General features: G+C 43.8%; 1 protein-coding gene across 6 annotated transcripts in view; it reads right to left on the bottom strand.

The window, feature by feature from the left end:
• Positions 1-19,777, bottom strand: part of RFX3 (regulatory factor X3) — a 1,045,627-nt gene that overhangs the window by 108,258 nt on the left and 917,592 nt on the right. The window lies entirely within an intron of this gene.

Here is a 19,777-nt window from a genome sequence, read left to right as displayed (position 1 = left end):
GTTTTCAAGAAATGCATTGTAGAAAAACACTGAATACAGCTGGAAATAAATATCCCCCTTTGGAAGAAAACAGTTGTATTTGGTGTCACCAATCCAACATTAATATGTTATCTTTCAATAACTCCTGAAGGCAGATGAATAAGCATCTCAGGATTTTAAAAAAACAGCCTACTATGCTTTTTGCAAACTATGTTTAACGTAGCTTTACTAATCCCCACTCTCTCAAGTAAAACATACAGTCAAACATCTGTATGACTTCAGTCTTCACTTTGTCCACCGGAAAAAATGACTACTGAAACGCAATGAGTTTCTCACCAGAAATGTAGTTTGTGGCTGAAAAGGTGTACAAATACCTCCAAACACACCCTTCTTGTACATGCAAAATGGGAGTGCCTGAAGGAGTGGCAATGGGCAAGCAATTCAAATGAGCCACATACCCACAGACCTAAACGTTACTTCTTCCTTTTCCAACCTTGCACACATCAAATTTGGGACATGGTTAAATGGACAGGAGGAAACTTAAGCTTTACTTTTTAAAGAATTTTCCCTGAAAGTGGTTCACTTTTCTGAATGTTTGACACTACACTGTGGTAAACAGATTAGATTTCTTTGTAATTTTTCACCTCCCCAAACTATTGTTGACTTCAAGATCTGGTGCATCATTATTTGCCTGTAGAAAGGTTCACACATGCCCGCTAGTGTGTTTTGGGATAACCAAGGAAAATGTAATGGAGTGGGGAAGTGGCGTAAGAGACAGAACCCCAGAGAGCAACTCGAGAAGGAGATTGTGAGGATACGTCAGGTCCATTTGCTAGTACAAATGTGCAGTGGGCATACATTGAGTGTGCTGCATGTGTGTCTCTTTGGAAATCACGATTGGTGTGCATTTCTTAAGTGGCCACAGGTGCAATTTGTGCCTTCTTCATTTTGTAAAGTGACGATTTCTAAAATGTAGATGACTACACAAGAAACAGAGTTCAAAACTTTGTGAGGTGGTCCAGAAGACTAGTCTGTCAATTGATTCACCACAGTTCTCCCTCCTTTTTGACTTGACAAGACTGTTTTCAGCTCTCAAGAACGTTGTCTCAGTTTCAGTTCTGTCTCGCTCAGATAACAATAGGAATTTTGTCTCCAATTTCTAGCATACAATGTCTCTCCTTTCAGTATCCATCTCAGTTGGTTCTAGGACCTTTGCCTTCAAGTTATAGCATGCTGAGTTGTTCCTTTTGCACACACCTTTTAAAATCACTTTAACAACTTTGTATTCAAGTTCCAGCATGCAGTGTCTTTCCATTCAATCAATTGCTGAAATGGCAATAGGAACTTTGTATTTCAATTACAACAGGCAGGGTGCATCCTTACAATAGCCTTTTCAAGTTGCTCTATGGGATTTTGTCTCGTAGTCACCTCCCCACTCTGTTACATTTTCCTCGGTTATCCCAAACCACAATAGCAGCCATTTGTGTACCTTTCTACAGCGTTGGGTTGAAGTGCCTTGTTCTCTACAGCAGGTCTTTCGCATACCGCTGTCACTCAGAAAAACCTCTGAAGGCTCTGCATGATCATAGCTTCCGGGGATTGTCTGGACTTCTTGGAATCGCCACAGTATCCTTGTGAACTCCTGTGCTACAGCAGCATCTGGATTGCAACCGTCATGCACTGCTTTCTTGTGATCTCCAATATATTCAGTATCAGCTGACCACAGCAAGGGAAGAGACTCATGTTTCCTTGGTGCTGTCGGTGTCATTGAGGTCAATTCACCACACACTGCAAATGGAATTATTTGTGACGAGGCCCTTGATTTTCAAAAGCAGCAATGTCCATTGCATGTTACACCGGTGGTTCTCCACCTACTCCAAACATATCAGAGCTGAACTCACACATTGCCGTCCCCTATAGTGAAGCATAGAAACCCAAAGTGAAACAGAACCAATTAGCAGGTTTGTCTTAGTCTGATGAAAATGGGCTCAATCACCACCACTTTAAAAGCCCTGCATTGATTACCAGTCACAAATCAGATCATATTCAAGACATCACCAGAACGGAGGATCGATGTATCTAAAGACCCTAATCTGTCATTACTCTCAAACCCAGTAGTTCAAGGACTTTAGACTAAATCAAATTTAGAAGAAATGATAAGCACTCAGTAAACACATCAGGATACATTGCAGAACTCATGGACTGAAACTGTTCTGATTAAAATGGCCTTTATTGCATCCATCAATTATTTTGGGATCTCCTTCAGACTATCGCTTCTGCCCAATGGCGAGGAGAAACCATGCCTCTTTACATTCTTCTGCCCTCCGTCAACAATTCTTGAATTCCTACTTCAGCATTGACTGTTAGAGACGTACATTGAGTTATGGCCATTACAAAGTAGCATCAAAGCTATATGCCATCGGTTTAATTAAATCTTGTGACATTTCAAGTTGTGCATTTTTGCTATATGCCTTTGAAAATATTTCTTTCTGTAGGCATACCACCACACCTGCAGATATACTCCCCAAGTCCCCACTGTGTGAAACCCAATAGTATGGAGAAGCCTGGTTTGTTATCATTACAGAATCATTGCCCATTGTTAGAGAATCATTACCCATTTAGGGATCCAGTTATCCATTATACATTCTGATTAGTACTGATTAGTAGTGACATGAAGTAGTGACATTAGACTATCCACATTATTCTGCCACTTTGTATGCATTTGCAATTTGCTATGGAATGAGGCCTGTTATATTTGAAGTGCCATGTAGGGTCACATATATTTGTAGACACATGTAGAGATATGTTGTTATGTATAATGTATGCATTGTAGAGAGACATGCATTGAGTGTGCATTTAGACTATGCATGGAGTGTGCATTATAGATAGCGCTTGGTTTGAGTGAGTGAATGTGCTAAGCACTATAGAGAATGCATTTAGCTGGCTTCTAAATTATTCCAATGAGACACACAGAAGCGCCGCGGAGTGCGGAGAAGTTGTTATGAGTTATAGTGTACAAGTATGTGTAAACAGTTTGCTTGGCAGACATATAACGCGACCTTTGTCCGAGTGGAGAAGGCATGTGGCATTATCAGCCTGGTTTGTGCTGCACAGACAGAGAGAAGGTGGGGGCAGGCAGCACCATGGAGAGAGAAGATATTGTGCAGGGAGAGACAAGCAGGAAGAGAGAGGGATTTGAATGGAGAAATATGAGGAGATGGTAAAATGGACTGCAGACAGAAGAAGGCCATGGCATAGATATGGTATAGATATGATGACAAATGTCACGATGACCAAACACACAGCGATTAAAAAGTACAAGACATGCATCACAGACATTTAGGTACTGCTCAGATTTAGAAATGATGACCGAGAGAGAAACATGTAACCATGGATATGTATACGTCATTGAACAGTATAATGAGAGGTAGGGCTCTGTGATTTGAAGTAGTGGCTGCTCTCTGCTGGTCTGCTCTCTGAGGAGAGAGGGAGTTGGTAGTTTGAGATGCTAGTTGGAGTTGGAGATGACACACTGACACTCAGAGATCGAGAGATGACTTGGAGAGGCGTTTGGAAGTGATTGGATGTACTTCGGGAAGTACATGCCTGGCCCTGACTCACTGGCTGGTTGCAGGAGTTAGCGGGAGAGGAGAGACAGAGCAACACACCGAGAAAAAGGGGAGTATTGCTGAATAAGATACGTGCATGGGGAATTAGAACAGACACTCACACAGAGCTATAGATGGGGTAATCAGGGAGGGTTTGTCTTAGAAAGAGAGTGTGAAGTATGGTGTGGAATGGAGAGGAATTGTGTGGAATGGAGTTGCTATTAGATTGCTTGCATTAGAAGCCTGTAAGGCTTATAGTTATTGCATTGCTAGTGGATTTGCACCAAAAGCATAAAAGGTGCAAATTCGAGATTTGCATTATTGTAGCGTTTGCATCATGCAGTGCTATGTATGAATAAAAGTGTTTCTATTGTTGAATCGATTCATGTGTTTTCTTTGTGTCATGTTAGTGTGTCCATAGGAGTAATCTAGGAGTAACACAGTGCACAATTGCCCTGAGATACAAGAGCAGGAGGGGCATTAGTGATTCACCCCCCAGGTAGATTTGTTGCAGTTCAACAAATGGCGCCCAACGTGTGGCCCTTCCTTCCACAGCTGATATCGATGAGTGCTGGAACAGATGTGTACTCTCAATATGGACAAAATTGGAAGGACTAATGTGGCGATCAGTCTTGGGTCTCCCTAATTCAGCTACAATTGCCAATATTAGGCGTGATCCAGGGCTACTGTCTCTACTATCAACAGTCGGGCAGAATTCAGTCACGCAGAATTCGATGCAAATATTCAGAAGAATTTTTCTCTCAGACACACTCCCGATATATAAATTGATTGCCACAGAACTGACAACTGGCCACATTAAGATCTTAAAAAATTGGTCCCTGAAGCAAAAAGCAAAACTAGAAGAAATAGCCTGCACTGAAGAAGATCTGGCAGTGAACCCTCGGAGAATAAAAAATAAAATGGAACTCATGGATTGGATCAGTACGATCGATAAAGCACAGGCGAACAAACTGACCACACATTTGCCACCAGTCTTCAACAAACTGAAAGTTCCATTGTTATATTGTACCAAATTTCCAGATAAAAGCCTCAAGAAGATCTTTTTGAGAGCATGCCTGAACTTACTGCCCACGCGGGAAATCCTGTGTATCAGACTGCAATCCGCGTCTAAAGAATGCAGATTATGTGCGACACCAGAAGAACCTGAAAACCTGAGGCATTTATTATTGCACTGTAAAGCCCTAAATCAGGAAAGAATTGCATATCTTTCGCCTCTTGGGATGACCTTGTCGGTTCTGGACGAGGACGTCTGGTGGAACAGACTACTGTCTGGGGAGAATCCCAAATGCACCAACACAACAGCAAAACTTCTGACAATTGCCCTTGGCAAAATAAATTTGCAGGGAAATCAAAACATGGCAGGACGCCAGACATAGAAACTTCATCGTCAAGAAGTAACATTAATGTTCAATTCGTCCTTGTAAAAATCACAAGTTGATTGTACACAAGTAATAAAAATTAAAAAAAAGATGTGTAGTCTGCAGATTTTTGGCAGCTGACTTCTGATCCACTGATGGACTTGGCTGAAGGCAAGGTTCGAACACAATGTTAGGGTGTGCAGCTGTGTTATCTGTTTTCTTGTAGCTGTATTTTCTGTCCATGGTTATTGAGTTTGTGGGAATAGATATTTTATGTTGTGTGCTTTGTCTGTCTTGGAGATGTTATGAATTAGAGCATGCTTCGTCCACAATTTTGTTCACCGTAGGAAGGGGAACGCAATTGTCTGACTGACTTTGAATCCGGAATTGAATTGGAATTGAATTGGAATTGATCCAGAGCAGTTTTTTTCATGACTGGCAACTGTTTTAGAAAATACATGTACATATATTTGCCGAGTTAGATAATTGTTTTTTTTTCTTGTAGATGCTTGAGGTATTTTGTTGAAATCCACCGCAGAAATTTGAATGGGAATCTGACCTTTGTTTTGGATTCATTTGTTTGGGAACTTGTGCACAATTTCGCCAAGCTTTGACTAGATCTGCATTGTTTAGAGATGCCGGAGGCTTGTTTGAAAACCTACACCACAAGATGTGAGATTCTGTTGACGATTGAGGAACCCAAAGGGTTGCGAGAGAATAAAGAGGAAGCAGGAACAGAAATGACACCATATATTGGTGACTTGCGAGCAATAATATATTGTCTCAGACATGTAATTGAAAACTGGGAAGATGTCCCAGCAGCTTTGAATTACCCATTGAAACCTTTTACAACAGCAGTGATGGGTGGGAACAGAGTTCCTAGAGAAAACCTGGCAGGGGTGAAACACGGAGAAGTGCATGGAGAAAATGTTAATATTGTTTGTGGGGAGAAAGAGTTTCCTCAGAACAATACGAGAGATAGTGTGACCCAGAACGCAGTTCGTTCCACTGATCGTGCAGCAAGGATTGCAGCAACAGCAGAGCAGCAAATTGAACAGATTGAGAGAGATGTTTGCCAGGAAATAGAGGAAATGGAGAGTGCATTTTTTACAGATATGTGCAGAATGCCTAGAGGGTTTGCCTATGAAGATTTGCATTATGAAACTGTATCATTGGAGACACCTTTGCATGGAAGCAGTTATGTGCATGGAAGCAGTTATGTGAAAATCTTTGATTTGAACAGAAATGGCATTTGTGATGGCATTTTTGGCAGGAGTGGTAACAACAGTAATTTGCCTACGTTAGGGAGTGAAAATATTGTTTTGTTTATTGACATAGAAACTGGGATAGAATTGAAGGAGAATGTGAATAGAATGAATCGCGCGAAAGTTGGATGTTCTGAGATATGGCATTCTTTGAACATTTTGAGTTTGAATGAACGCATGGAGAGAAGGGTTATTTACGTTATGCAGAAACATCACGCGGGATTAGCAGACTGTTTATTTGAAGAAGGAGTAAGCAGTGAAGGTAAGAAATGTTTATTGAATCTGAATTGTATTGCACATGCGGGAAGCAGTGTCCAGTTGAATGAAATCGATTTGTTTTGTAGTTATTCATCGTTGTGAATACATCATGGTGAAAGGGGAGTCTGTGGCTAGAAAACATGAAAATGACACGGAAAGCAATGCTTTTGCAGGACATGGAGTGCAATTGAATGTGAGGAATGCAGTTGTGCAACATTTGAATGTGCATTTTCTGAATTATGTGAAGTGGGCTGTCCTGTTTTGTTTTGAGAAAGACAGGGATGGAGTAATGCATCATGAGGCATGGTTAGACAGATGCACTGGTTAGACTGATACACTAGAACCGATATTGCAGACACAGAGAATTAGCATTGATGTCTTTTGAGAGACATGGGGAGTTTAGAACTATCTATGTGCACTGAAGAATACAGAGAAGAATGCTGTTTTGTTTTTTGGCTTTGAATACATCTCAAACTAATGGAAAACTGATACTTGCACTTTTGTTTTCTTTGCATGACATCTGGAGAGACACCTTGACCAGACCGAAATTTGCAGACAGTGGGACTTTGCAGATCGCATCGATGACTGACCAGATTGCATCGCATGAATTGACCAGACCAGATTGACCAGATCTTGTGAAAGACATTGGTACCTGACATCTACGTTTTGCCGATTTGAGGCCCTAGGGTGTAGCTTTGTAAATGGCTGTGCTCTGAGAAGGTACCCAGAAGACCTGCTTGCTAACCGATTTCCTGGCATGACAACTGTAGCCATGGAAAGTGAAGATCGTGACTGACTGTAGAGAGAATACACCTTGCAGCATTATGTGCCAAGAGAGAGAAAGAGAGTGAAGGATGTTCAGCAAAAGGAGAGAAATCGTTTTGTGGGCTGTTTTGTAATCTGCAGCGAGAAGAGAATCCATTTGGAATGCCTTACCTTGTGAACATGACAAGTTTGGGCCTGAGGAGAAGAGAGAAATGGGAATGAGCAGGAAGCTGCGCTCTGATGAAAGCATTTGAATTCCTGGTGCTAACCACGTTTGAAAAGCACTGAAGCTTTGTCTCTTGTGAGAAAGAGAGAGAGAATTGATCTGACACCATTGTGCTTTGAAATCTGCACTTGCATTCAACGTTGGCTGGTCCCTCATGAGAAGAGCAGGGACTAGTATGGCATGAACTGGAATACTAGCATGGCATGGCAACAACTGGCAACAGCATGACCTGGCAAGGAAGGAGTGAATTTGAAGTCTGGAGTTTTGGCCTATGTGAAGGGCCTATGTGAAATTGCATGGAATTGCCAAAGGAGAGTTGCCATCTGCATTGTTTTCCAACACTCTGAATGAGTGCCACGTGAATGATACATCGGTATCAAAAGAGGATAGACTAGGGAAAGCTTTGGAGTAGGGAAAGTTGAGACATCATGGAGAAGGAAACTTGCAGCAGTGAGCAGGGATTGCTCTGAAGAAAAGATCTGTCACCTATTGTGAGAAGAGCTTGCAGCAGTGAGGCTCTGGAATCTGTCGCTGAAATTGTCCGTTTGCAGGACACACACTTGAGTTCTGCTTGCAGCTGGAACTACTTTTTGCTTTGGGCTATGCTTTGATGCCCATACACATGTTTGCTGAACATATGCTCGTTGAACACATTTGTGAACACACTCACTTTGTTGACACGCTTTCTTAACATTCCTTGGTTGAGATATTTGCATTAGAACTGGATTTGTACTGACTTGGAATTTTGCACAGATGTGAGGACACACATACATTCTCTTTGGCAACAACTGATTTGATCACAGACCGACATGCAGTGAACCTAGAAATGAACTAAACTGGAAATGTAACTGAATTGGCCTGCATGACCAATACACTGGAAATGTATGAAATTAATGCTTTTGACACCTTGACACCTGTGAAAGTGATATTGTCATTTTGTGCTTGATACACTGAAACTGAATCCACAGTACATATGCATTTTCGTTTTGAATAATCTGCTTGTAAACACACTTTCGGCTTTAGACTTCTGACTTGAGTTTGTGCTATAAGAAACTTGAATAAGCTATTCTGAATTTTGACACATTTGCAGCTATGCATTTGAATATTTAGCTTGCCACTGATAGAGTGAAATGGTTGCATTGTTTGGGGTTTTTTGCATTATGAGATAGAATGTTTTTTCCCTTTTTCAATTTTGCTTGGTTTTAGTATACCATTCTGTGACATGTTTTGACAAATCGTTACTAATGATTATATAATGATAAGAGGAGAGATTGTGAAACCTGATAGTATGGAGAAGCCTGGTTTGTTATCATTACAGAATCATTGCCCATTGTTAGAGAATCATTACCCATTTAGGGATCCAGTTATCCATCATACATTCTGATTAGTAGTGACATTAGACTATCCACATTATTCTGCCATTTTGTATGCATTAGCAATTTGCTATCGAATGAGGCCTGTTATATTTGAAGTGCCATGTAGAGACACATGTTAGATTTGTAGACACATGTAGAGATATGTTATGTATTCTGTATGCATTGTAGAGAGACATGCATTGAGTGTGCACTTATTTTATATTATATTTTTTACTGTTTATAAGCTACATTTGCGACACCACTTCTAGTTGAGTTGCTTCATTGGGTTTAAGAAATTCCCTGGTTTTCTAAGGACCCAGACAAGAGGACAGCGGAAAGCGCACTGACTTCTGGCGCATTTGCTTTGTTCAAGGCCACCGTTAAGAATTTGGCTGCAGTCCTGGACCATCTGGCGGAGTCCCCTGGTATCAACCTGAGCCAACATGTTTCTTCCTCCAGTATCGACGGCTGCACGATGAGTGGTGTCATGTAAGCTTGTCTTTCAAGCGCTAAAGCTGGGCACGACATGAGGAGGTGGTGGAGTGTTTCTACTTGATCCTGGACTCCACACAACCGACAGTTTGATGTAGGCGACAGCGCTTTGGTAGCCAAAATTTCCCTCATGTGAAGCAAGTTCAGACGAGCACGCATGTATGTTTTTCTTAAGTCTTTCTCTGGGAATTTTTCGCAGTACTTTAAGGGCTCCTTTAACTGGTTGTGAGAAGCAGGGAGGTGCTTCAAGGATTTGTACAGGTGAATTTTAGCGTTTGTGTTGATCCAGTCTTGTTGTTCTAGTTTAGTTTTTACTCGGCTCGGATTTGAGATAAGGGTTTCTTCGTTGCAAGCTACTTCTTCTAATTTGGCTTGGATTTTCTTGACCCAGTCAGTTAGAGGTTTGCAGGACCCTTTGTTGATTTCAGAGGCTACGATCTGGAAAATAGGGATTGAATTTGGCATCAGTATTTTTCTGTAAAGTTGGGAGGCACTATGCATCACCACAGTGGCTAGGGATGCTAAACCAAGATCACGCCTAATCGCTGGAATTGGAGCTGATTTAGGCAAGCCCAGCACCGATTTCCATAGAAATCCTTTCAACTGGGTCCAGAACTCAGCTGGCAGAGTTAAGTTTGCCACCATCCCATAAGTAATCGCTGGAACTACTTTCGATTTATAGAACTGCAGAGCTGGGCTCCATGAAATTTTCCAAATCTTTTGTCGACTGCTCGTGTTTGTGCTGTCAGATTTCTCATTTTTGCCCAAAGAGAATTTTGGAGAGAATTTTCTTTCAATGTGTTGTCTAACATCACTCCCAGGTATTTATATTCATTGACCACTTCAATTTTCGTTTTTTCAAGAAACCAGGAGATGTTTGGCTGGTGTTTGTTTGTTGTTTTAGATAGGACCAGAATTTTGGTTTTTGTTTTGTTGATTTGTAGGTTATCTCCCATGTATACGGATAGGTTGGTTAGTTGCTGTTGTAGACCTATTGCCGTCTGGTCCATCAAAATCAGGTCATCAGCGTACCATAGTCTTGACACTTTACTTGTTCGCACTTTCGGCGGAAATGCTCTCACTGTTTTTTCGGATTCCTGAAAGTCGCCGATAAAGGCTATGAACAGGGCGGGGGCCAAAGGACATCCCTGTTTTACTCCTCGCTCTGTAAAAATCTGTTCTGAGAGGATCCCTTGCCGACTTAACACACCCGTAAAGAAGTTGATGTGTGGAGCGCCATAATTGGGCCAAGTAGAGGGTCCGGGCAGTTCCAAGATGCAAGTTTTGACCATAGTTTGGTTCGGTCCACCGAATTAAATGATTGTGACAGGTCTACCATCGCCATGTAGACCTTCGGAGCGCCTCTTTTCACTTTCGCTTTAATGATGTTGAGAATTAGGAGGTTTATCGTTGTACCTGCACCTTTTAGAAAGCCAGTTTGAAAGATGTCTGCTGCTGGCGAATTAGTGGCCCACTCTTTGAAGTGGCGCAGCAAGAGGGATGCGAAGATTTTGCAAGTTTTATGTTGCCAATTACTCTAGAGATGTCTTCTACGTATTCCAAATTTATCCACGGTTCAATGGACGCAAATTGCATCTGCGAGACTAAAGTTGGAGGTGGCCAATAAAGGTCCGTAAAGTATGAGATCCAATTTTGTTCTGATACGGAATTCGCAAGCATAGGTGTCCATTGGCCGTTTATGCTCTTGAGAAGCGTCCAAAAATCTTTAGTGTTCCTTGATGCCCAGGTGTTTAACATAGCTTCAGCACAGTTCTGGTATAGAATTTGTCGCTGATGCTTGAGCCATGTTTTGTAAAGCCTCTCGCCTGTATGGTATGCAATCCACAATTCGGTGGTTCCTGCCTTTGCTGCTAGTCTTTTTAACTTTCTCACCTCTTGTCGCTTGACAACCACTTCATGATTGAACGTGTGGGTATGATTTGACTGATTTTGTGTCTTGCCGGTGAAACTAACTTTGTAAGCGACTAATAGATAGGGACGTATACTCGGGTCTTGCTTCTGCGCAGCCACTTCTTGAACATACATGTTTATTCATTAGGTTGTCCTTGAAGGATTTTACATTTTCGGATGTTAGTCGGAGTCGGTTTTGTTGTTTATTAGACTCCACATTGGAACGATAGTAGTGTCTTTTCTGCATCACTCCACCCCATGACAGCTGAAGGAGGTTATGGTCACTTTCAATAGTTTTCCGCACTGTGAATTCTACAAAGTGGTGGATCAGGCCTTCTGTGATGTAGATGTAGTGCAAGGTGGCTGAGGCACCCGACCTTTCTCAAGTTGGGATTTGGCTTCTGTGATCTTGAAGTGACGTTAGGTTAAAGAGCTTTCTAGACTTCATTAACTCAGACCATGCTTTACATCTTTCGTCCATCTGAGGGCCTGACATCTGGTCTCGTCCACTTGATGTTGCAACTCCACATTTAGCATTCAGGTCTCCACATATTATCATGTTTGGAACCTTCCGGTCAACTGTGATTTCATCAATAGTATTGGCTATGGAGTTGCAGAAGTCTTTGATTGTTGTTCTCTCAGGGTTCCAGTACAAGTTGATTATCGCCAATTCTGTCTGCGCCCAACAGTCTAGGTTATGGTCATGGTGGCACCATGTGGTTTGCGTAGCAAGCATGCCGTATCCCTCAGTGATTTTTCCCTTTGGGGTAATTCCAGATCCCAGGTGAACGGCAGTGAGCAGACCCGCAGAAGGTCATCCCACGCTGGACCTGGATGCCGGAGAGACTTCGATTGCGAAACCGTCTAACGATGGCTTGTCCAGAAGCCAAGTTTCTTGTAGACAAATGAGGTCAAAAGAGCCCAAATTTACCTCACTGGGTCTAGTTAGGTGGTGATAGCCTCTAGTGTTCCATGATGCCATTTGGAGAGGACTTTCTTTGGGCTGATTCGATGGATTCTCAGTCTGTCTCCTAGTGGCAGAGGAACACGGGGGTCGCTGCTATTTCTTTTGAGTACGTGAAAAGGTATCCGAAATCCACTTCCATGGTTTGGATGCAGGTGTTTCTTTCTGGCCCCTCATTACTGGCGATACTTTTATTTCCATGCGCGGTCTTTCTTGAATTCTCTCCACGTTTCTTTGTACTGAGTCCCATGATACGTGGTTTTCACCGGTCCGAGTTTTTGGGTAGTCACCATAAAGTCTCAGCCGTTCCTCTTCCCGTCTTTTCCTAAGAACTAGCCATCTCGGTTCATAAGATTGATCCATTGCAAAGGATTTTGGATGGTGATGCCTCGAGGAGTCCCTTTTTTCCCTTCCATCAGGCACATGGACTGCCTTGGGCTTCTGTAACTGTTGAATCTTTAGACCTAGGTGTTGGAGGTCTTTAGTTACTTCAGCGGAAATATCACTTATCGCCGTATTGCTTATGTGGAGGTATGCTTTGGCTCTGTGCTCTCGGTGGTAGGGCTCGACAAGTATGAAGTCGTTGGATGTTAAATGTCGGAGTTTTTCGACTTTCCCCACTAGTTTTAGCACTGTCCTACGATTAAGTACTAGGTAACTGTCTTTTGCTGAAATCTGCTCCACTTTGAAGAGTGACGATTCATCCAGTTTATGAATCTTCTTGGCTACCGCCTCATTTGTTCTCGAGGCCACCTTAGGGGGTGAGGCTCTATGCCTGCCATATCTATATATTTCGAGAATTTGTCATCTGTGGGTGCGGGCTGGGGGGTCCTCCTCCGTGCAATTCATCCCATCCTGTTCGACACCCGTCATTGGTGAGTTGGAAGTTGTTTGGAAAGACTCGGAAGAGGCCCTTAAGTAGCCCGCTGATGAAGGAGTCACTACTTTGACGTCAAGATGTTGTGAGATGTCCAGCAGCTCCTTAGAGGGATCTAAATCGCCACTCGGTTTCAGTACCAACACTGGCCCCTTTTTTTCTTGGGTTTTTGTCATTTCTAGACTACTATTGGTCCCTTGCTTAGGTGCTGAATAGCCTGTAGGGCTAGGGCCTGCTAGGGAGTTAGCTTCACTCAACTTTTCTTGCGTGCGGGTATTGGCTGGATTTTTTTCCTTTGTCACCTTTGCATTTCCAGAGGGCCGGATTACAGTGTCCTGGGTTGACGTTGGTATGGAATTTTTTTTTGATGGTTTTGCAAAGATTGGGGCCAAGTCCTTGAGCTTCACAATTTCTGAGGTCTGAGTAGATTTTGACAGAGATGAATTAGGGGTTTGGTCCAGTTTGGTTCTGTTTTTCAGCAAGATGGCTCCTAATTTGTCTATTTTTTCTTCTAAGTGCATTTCAATCCTGTTTGAGTTGCGTTCGACGGCAGTTAGATATCCTTCAATGAAAGTCAGTTTTTCACTCATGGAGCTTATCATTGAGGTATTGTCTTTGAGGGCCTCATGGATTGACTCATAGAGCTTGCCAAATGGATTTAAGGATATCGTGAGGGCCGACATGATTGACATCAAATCTGCTTTTTTTTCCGATGGAGTTTCTTTTTCTGCCATACTTAAAATTTCACTCAACCGCCTAGTTTTAGGCGGGGTGTTGAGGCCTCTTTCATTTTGTGAGTGTATTGATCTTTCCAGGGACCTTCTCTCTGAAGAGGTCAGTTTTTTCTTGGGTGGCTGACGAGGTTTCCCCCGACAGTCTGCTGAAATTTCCTTGGATATGTGGACGTGTCCATGCGTGGTGGTCTGCAGATTGAGTTGTCTTAGAGTCCCGTCTTAATCTGTCTCTTATTGGGACCCCCGGGATTTGCGCGATCACTCTTTCAGGCGTAAGTTCGATGTCTACGATCTCTTTTAATGGTTTGCTGGATTCGTGGCCGTTGCTCATTTCGATCTGGCGGCTCTCTATTTCCGTATGCTTGTTGGGACGCCAGGGTACAAGGTTTTCTATCTCTAGACTTTGGTCTGTACTTTTAGCTGGGCGCACATAGGGTTTTTGAGTTGGAAGTGATCCATGAGGGTTTGCGTCGATATTTTGAGCTTTTGACCTTGGGGAAGGATCTTTAATGGCCTCCAATATTTCCGCGTCCGAAGGGTCACAATCCTGGTCTAATTTTCTTTTTTGTTGTTTTATGAAATATTCTTTCAAAGATGTAGAAATCAACGGGATAACCAAACATTTGGCGCCCCCATGTGTTTTACCAGGTACATTTCGCAATTTATTTGACAGTGTTTTTTCCGACCTGGATTTCAGTTTGATGTTCCCCTTTGTAAGCAGAGTCTTTGGGGCGCAGTTAGAATTTGCTGGAGCTGTGGTCTGTGACCCCATGGGTCTCGGCAGGGCCTCGCCTAAGGCTAAGGCAAAGGCATCTGCCGAATTTGTGTAAGGCCTTTGAGTTGAAATGCCCTGCATTGGGTCTGTGCCTGTCATGATCTTATAATTGGTTGAGGTTTGATTCAGTAGTTCAGTCTGTTCTGTTGCCGATACTTCATGAGGGGAAATCTCCCTGTGCGACTCTTCAAACACCGAATCTGCATCTGATCGCCCAGTTGAAGAGGACAGCTGGTCCTCGATGTCCGTGACCCAAGAGTCGTTGGAGCTATTTCTGATAGACGTGATTTTTTGCTTCTGCTGCTTTTGCTGCTTTAGAAGATCTGTTTGTAGAGTTTTGCTTTGATGGATTTGGGCTGTGATAACTTTCCCTTGCATAGACAGCGCCATCAGCTGTATGTTGGAGTCGCCCACACCGGACTTCCGAATTACGGCATGGAAGCGCACTCCTGTTTCAAATATCCGATTCGGCGTAGCCTCCTCAGTGGATCGCAATGAGAGCCTTGCTCCCGGCCGTTTAGACTCCTGTCGCGACTGTCCTCCGACAGTCTCGGGCAAGGAGTCACTCGTCAAGACGGTAGAACGGCCGGGGGCTATGCTCGTTGCAAGTTTCGGTGGACCCGCTTCTTGGGGGGAGGCGCTTCTGCGTTCTCACCGCGGTCCCGGCCCACCGCCAAACTTGGAGATAAAAGATCGTTTGTGCTGGGGACCACGTCATCTTTGCCCACCGAGATGCGTGGGTTCGAGCCCACGAGCGATTTCCCCAAAAGCGGGGGAGTCAAGGTGGGTGGGCGAGCGGAGGATATGTTGGTGTTTTCCGAAATTAACTGCACAGGTACTGTGGTGACACCTTTCCCTGTTTTGCAATTTTTCCCCTCCCTACCATTCTGTTGGTCTTCCAGTTGTTCTAGAGGGAGTTTGCTACTGCGGAGACGACGGCTTATGCCGTCTTCTATTGGGGAAAGAGGCGCCATGAAGATTCGAGTCTTCAGTTTAATTAGGTGTGTTCAGACTGAGTTCAAGTGTGTACAAGTAGGGAGACACTCACTTCAGGCGAAGAACCGCTTACCGTCACCCGTCTCCTGGCACCTGCCACCGGACACACTGCTTCGCACACTGCGCCGTGGTCCGCGCCTGCACAGTGTTTAAGTTGGAAGTCCTTGCAATTTCAGTAGAAATGAAAAGAGCACTGCAGAAAAGCACCATCCGCTGTCCACGTAGCTTAAGTGAAGCGTGAAAAGCAGCAGTGCTCCTTCCTCACGACACACACCGGACTCACTGCTTCGCACACCGCGAGTGTGCACTTAGAATATGCATGAAGTCTGCACTATACATAACGCTCGGTTTGAGTGAGTGAATGTGCTAAGCACTATAGAGAATACCTTTAGCTGGCTCCTAAGCCATTCCAATGAGACACACAGAAGCGCCACGAAGTGCGGAGAAGTTGTTATGAGTTACAGTGTACAAGTATGCGTAAACAGTTTGCTTGGCAGACAGATAACGCAACCTTTGTCCGAGTGGAGAAGGCATGTGGCCTTATCAGCCTGGGTTGTGCTGCGCAGACAGAGACGGTGGGGGCAGGCAGCGCCATGGAGGGAGAAGAGCTTGTGCAGGAAGAGACATGCAGGAAGAGAGAGGGATTTGAATGGAGAAATATGAGGAGATGGTAAAATGGACTGCAGAAAGAAGGCCATGGCATAAATATGGTATACATATGATGCCAAATGTCACGATGACCAGAACACGCAATGATTGAAAAATACATGACATGCATCACAGACATTTAGGCATTGCTCAGATTTAGAAATGATGACGGAGAGAGAAACATGTAACCATGGATATGTATACGTCATTGAACAGTATTATGAGAGGTGAGGCTCTGAGATTTGAAGTAGTGGCTGCTCTCTGCTGGTCTGCTCTCTGAGGAGATAGGGAGTTGGAGTTGGAGATGGCACACTGACACTCAGAGAGATCAAGAGATGAGTTGGAGAGGTGTTTGAAAGTGATTGGATGTACTTCGGGAAGTACAGGCCTGGCCCTGACTGACTGGCTGGTTGCAGGAGTTAGCGGGAGAGGAGAGACAGAGCAACACACAAAGAAAAAGGGGAGTATTGCTGAATAAGACACGTGCATGGGGAATTAGAACAGACACTCACACAGAGCTATAGATGGGGTAAACAGACAGGGTTTGTTTTAGAGAGTGTGAAGTATGGTGTGGAATGGAGAGGAATGGTGTGGAATGGAGTTGCTATTAGATTGCTTGCATTAGAAGCCTGTAAGGCTTATAGTTATTGCATTGCTAGTAGATTTGCACCAAAAGCATAAAAGGTGCAAATTCGAGATGTGCATTATTGTAGTGTTTGCATCATGCATTGCTATGTATGAATAAAAGTGCTCCTATTGTTGAATCGATTAATGCGTTTTCTTTGTGTCTTATGTTAGTGTTTCCATAGGAGTAATTTAGGAGTAATCTAGGAGTAACACAGTGCACAATTGCCCTGAGATACAAGAGCAGGAGGGGCATTAGTGATTCAACCCCCTCACCCCAAGGTAGATTTGTTGCAGTTCAACAGCTGGATTGCCACCCTCTAAACAGCTGGTAGATAGAAGCCTTGCACAAACATATTCTCATACAGCATTTGGAAGAGGGAGGACACATACTGAAGTCTTAATGCTAGCTATAAAACAGATGGCATCATATATATTAGTATGAGGCTAGTGTGATGAAGTCACAAAGTAGAGACCCATTGAGGAGAAGCAAGATACTTCTAGGAGCCAGGGGAAGCCACTAGCTAGGTGATGCAATCACCGAGGGCAGTATGGAATAAGCTACTTACCTGAAACTCCTGTTCTCCAGCATCGCTAGCTTTCATATATTCACATGCTGTTTGAATATTATCCATTCTCAGGCTGGGAATCATCAGAAACATTAAGTGGTTTCATAGGGAGTATAGCTCAGTGGCGGCACGCTCGTCATGGAAGCAAGACGACGCAGGGAAATACAGGTTCAAATCCCTGGTCCGAGCTTTGAAACCTCTTCGGTATTAAGCGCTTTATAAAAACAGTTATAATAATTATAATAGAAATACAAGAAACAAAATTTATTTTACTGTTCTCTTAGTGTTTTGTCAACAGGCAATGCCTCTTAGCTTCACCCCTGGAGGCCATCTTCAGATTCATATACTGCAAGTAATAATACAATGATGAGCCACATGTGGGAAAGGGAGGAGGGTTGCATATGAATCTATGAAAGATGCCAATGCTGGGGACCAGGAGTAACAGGCAAGTAACTTATTCCTTCACTACCAGTGGATCGATCATAGATTCAGATGCTGTTTGAATAGATTAGAAAGCAGTACAAAAAGCCTGGACATATACTTATAGGCAAGCAGGGAGGAAGAAGATGGCTCACCTTAGGTAAACAGATTTCGAAGGACTACATGTCCAACCCTGGACTCCTCTGCAGAATTCCTTTCAATGCAGTAGGACTCTGTGAAGGTGTGGTTAGACCTGCACGTGGTCACCATGCAGATGTCTGACAGCAGCACTTCTCCCAGAAGAGCAGTGGTAGATGTGACTGCTCTTTTAGAATGTGTCAAGTCTTACCTGGAAGTGGCCAGTTATCAAGTTGATGTCAAAAAGAGAACTACGCAGACAGCCACTTGGAAATGGAAGCCTTAGAAAGGCCCCTGACAGAAACAACAAGCCCAAAGTTGTGAGGACATCATGTGAATCTCACATACTCTCCTGGACTAGGTGATAGAAATGCTGTTTTCCATGGGACATACTTGATACTGGCCTTCTGCATTGGCTCAAATGGGGCCCACAACAATCCGGACAGAACGACGTTCAGTTCCCAAGAGGGGGCAAACTTGCATACAGGGGAAAAAATCCAGTGCTACTGATGTGCGCGTGAAGCTGTAAATGGCATCCAAGGAGAGCAAGTATGGCAGGATCTGCAGCACCTGGAAGTTAGGGGCATCGACCCAGTGACTGGCACACCCAACAATGAACCTTTTACATTTCTTGTTGTAGCAAGAGATCATAGAAGGATCCAGTGCCTTGGAGAGGACATCCTTGCATTCCTAGGTATGTCGATGTGATTCAATTCTAGGGACATAGGAGCTAGGCCATAAGGTTGAATGAGGGCGGGTCGTGGTGGAGCACCTCGCCCTTGTTCTTGGAGAGCAGGTTGTACACCGGAACAAGCTTGATGGGTGGGGCCAATGAGAGAACTAGAAGCTATGGGAACCAGAAATGCCTCAGCCATGGTGGCGCCACAAGGACCAGTCTGAACAGATGCTGTTTGGCTGTGTAGTGGACTCTTGGTCTGAGTGGAAACAGCGATAAACCATATATTAACCTCCCATTCCACAGAAACGCAAAGAGCTCTCCCAGGCTGGCTGGCTGGCTGGTTGAAGGAACCTGCTGGTGAACTAGCTGTATTTAGAGTTGTTGTTTGTGGCAAATAAGGTTTCCTCCATAACCATTAGAGGACTTCTACTTGGCTCTGGACAAGCTCCCATTGGTGTCAGGAGTGGAGTTCCCTGTGGAGGGAATCAGCCACAGAGTTATAAATGCCGGAAGGTGAAAAGGGAACACAAACATTCCCTGGGTCAGAGCCCATTTCCACAGTGACTGCCCTTGGAGGAGAGAATCAGGAATCTGATGCCACTTGCCTTCGAATATAAAACATTGTGGTTGTGTTGTCGGTGGACACCCATACCACCTGCCCTTGTAGATGGGGCAGGAAAGACTTGAGGGCCAAGAACATCACCCTGAGCTCTAGAACATTAATGTTGACAGACATTTCCACTGTTGACCAGAGGCCTCTGGAATGCAGATGTGTGATGTGGGCTCTTCTAGGGTTCCATGCATCTGTCTGCCGTCGCAGTAACTTGATGGTCTGGGACTGTGAAAAGAGATCCACTGGTATGTTTGCCAACATCCTTCTACCTACACAATGCGTTGTGAAAGGGACTGGTGGCTCAGAGTTTGTAATCACAATGTCTGGAGACCTAAACCCAGAGAGCATCCAGAAATGTTTGCAGGTGATGCATGCAGTCTGAAAATGTTGATGAGCGTAATGCGTAAGGACATCATGCCCAAAAGGCAGTTGAGCGCTTGCACTGAGGAAACCCTTTGCTTAGAGAATGCTTGCACTTTTAAAAGAATTGAGCTGACCCCGT

Source organism: Ambystoma mexicanum, chromosome 6p (genome assembly GCF_040938575.1).
Source record: "Ambystoma mexicanum isolate Mex_15411 chromosome 6p, UKY_AmexF1_1, whole genome shotgun sequence".
Classification (NCBI taxonomy): Eukaryota; Metazoa; Chordata; class Amphibia; order Caudata; family Ambystomatidae; genus Ambystoma; species Ambystoma mexicanum.
This window is presented reverse-complemented; position numbering and strand designations above follow the sequence as displayed.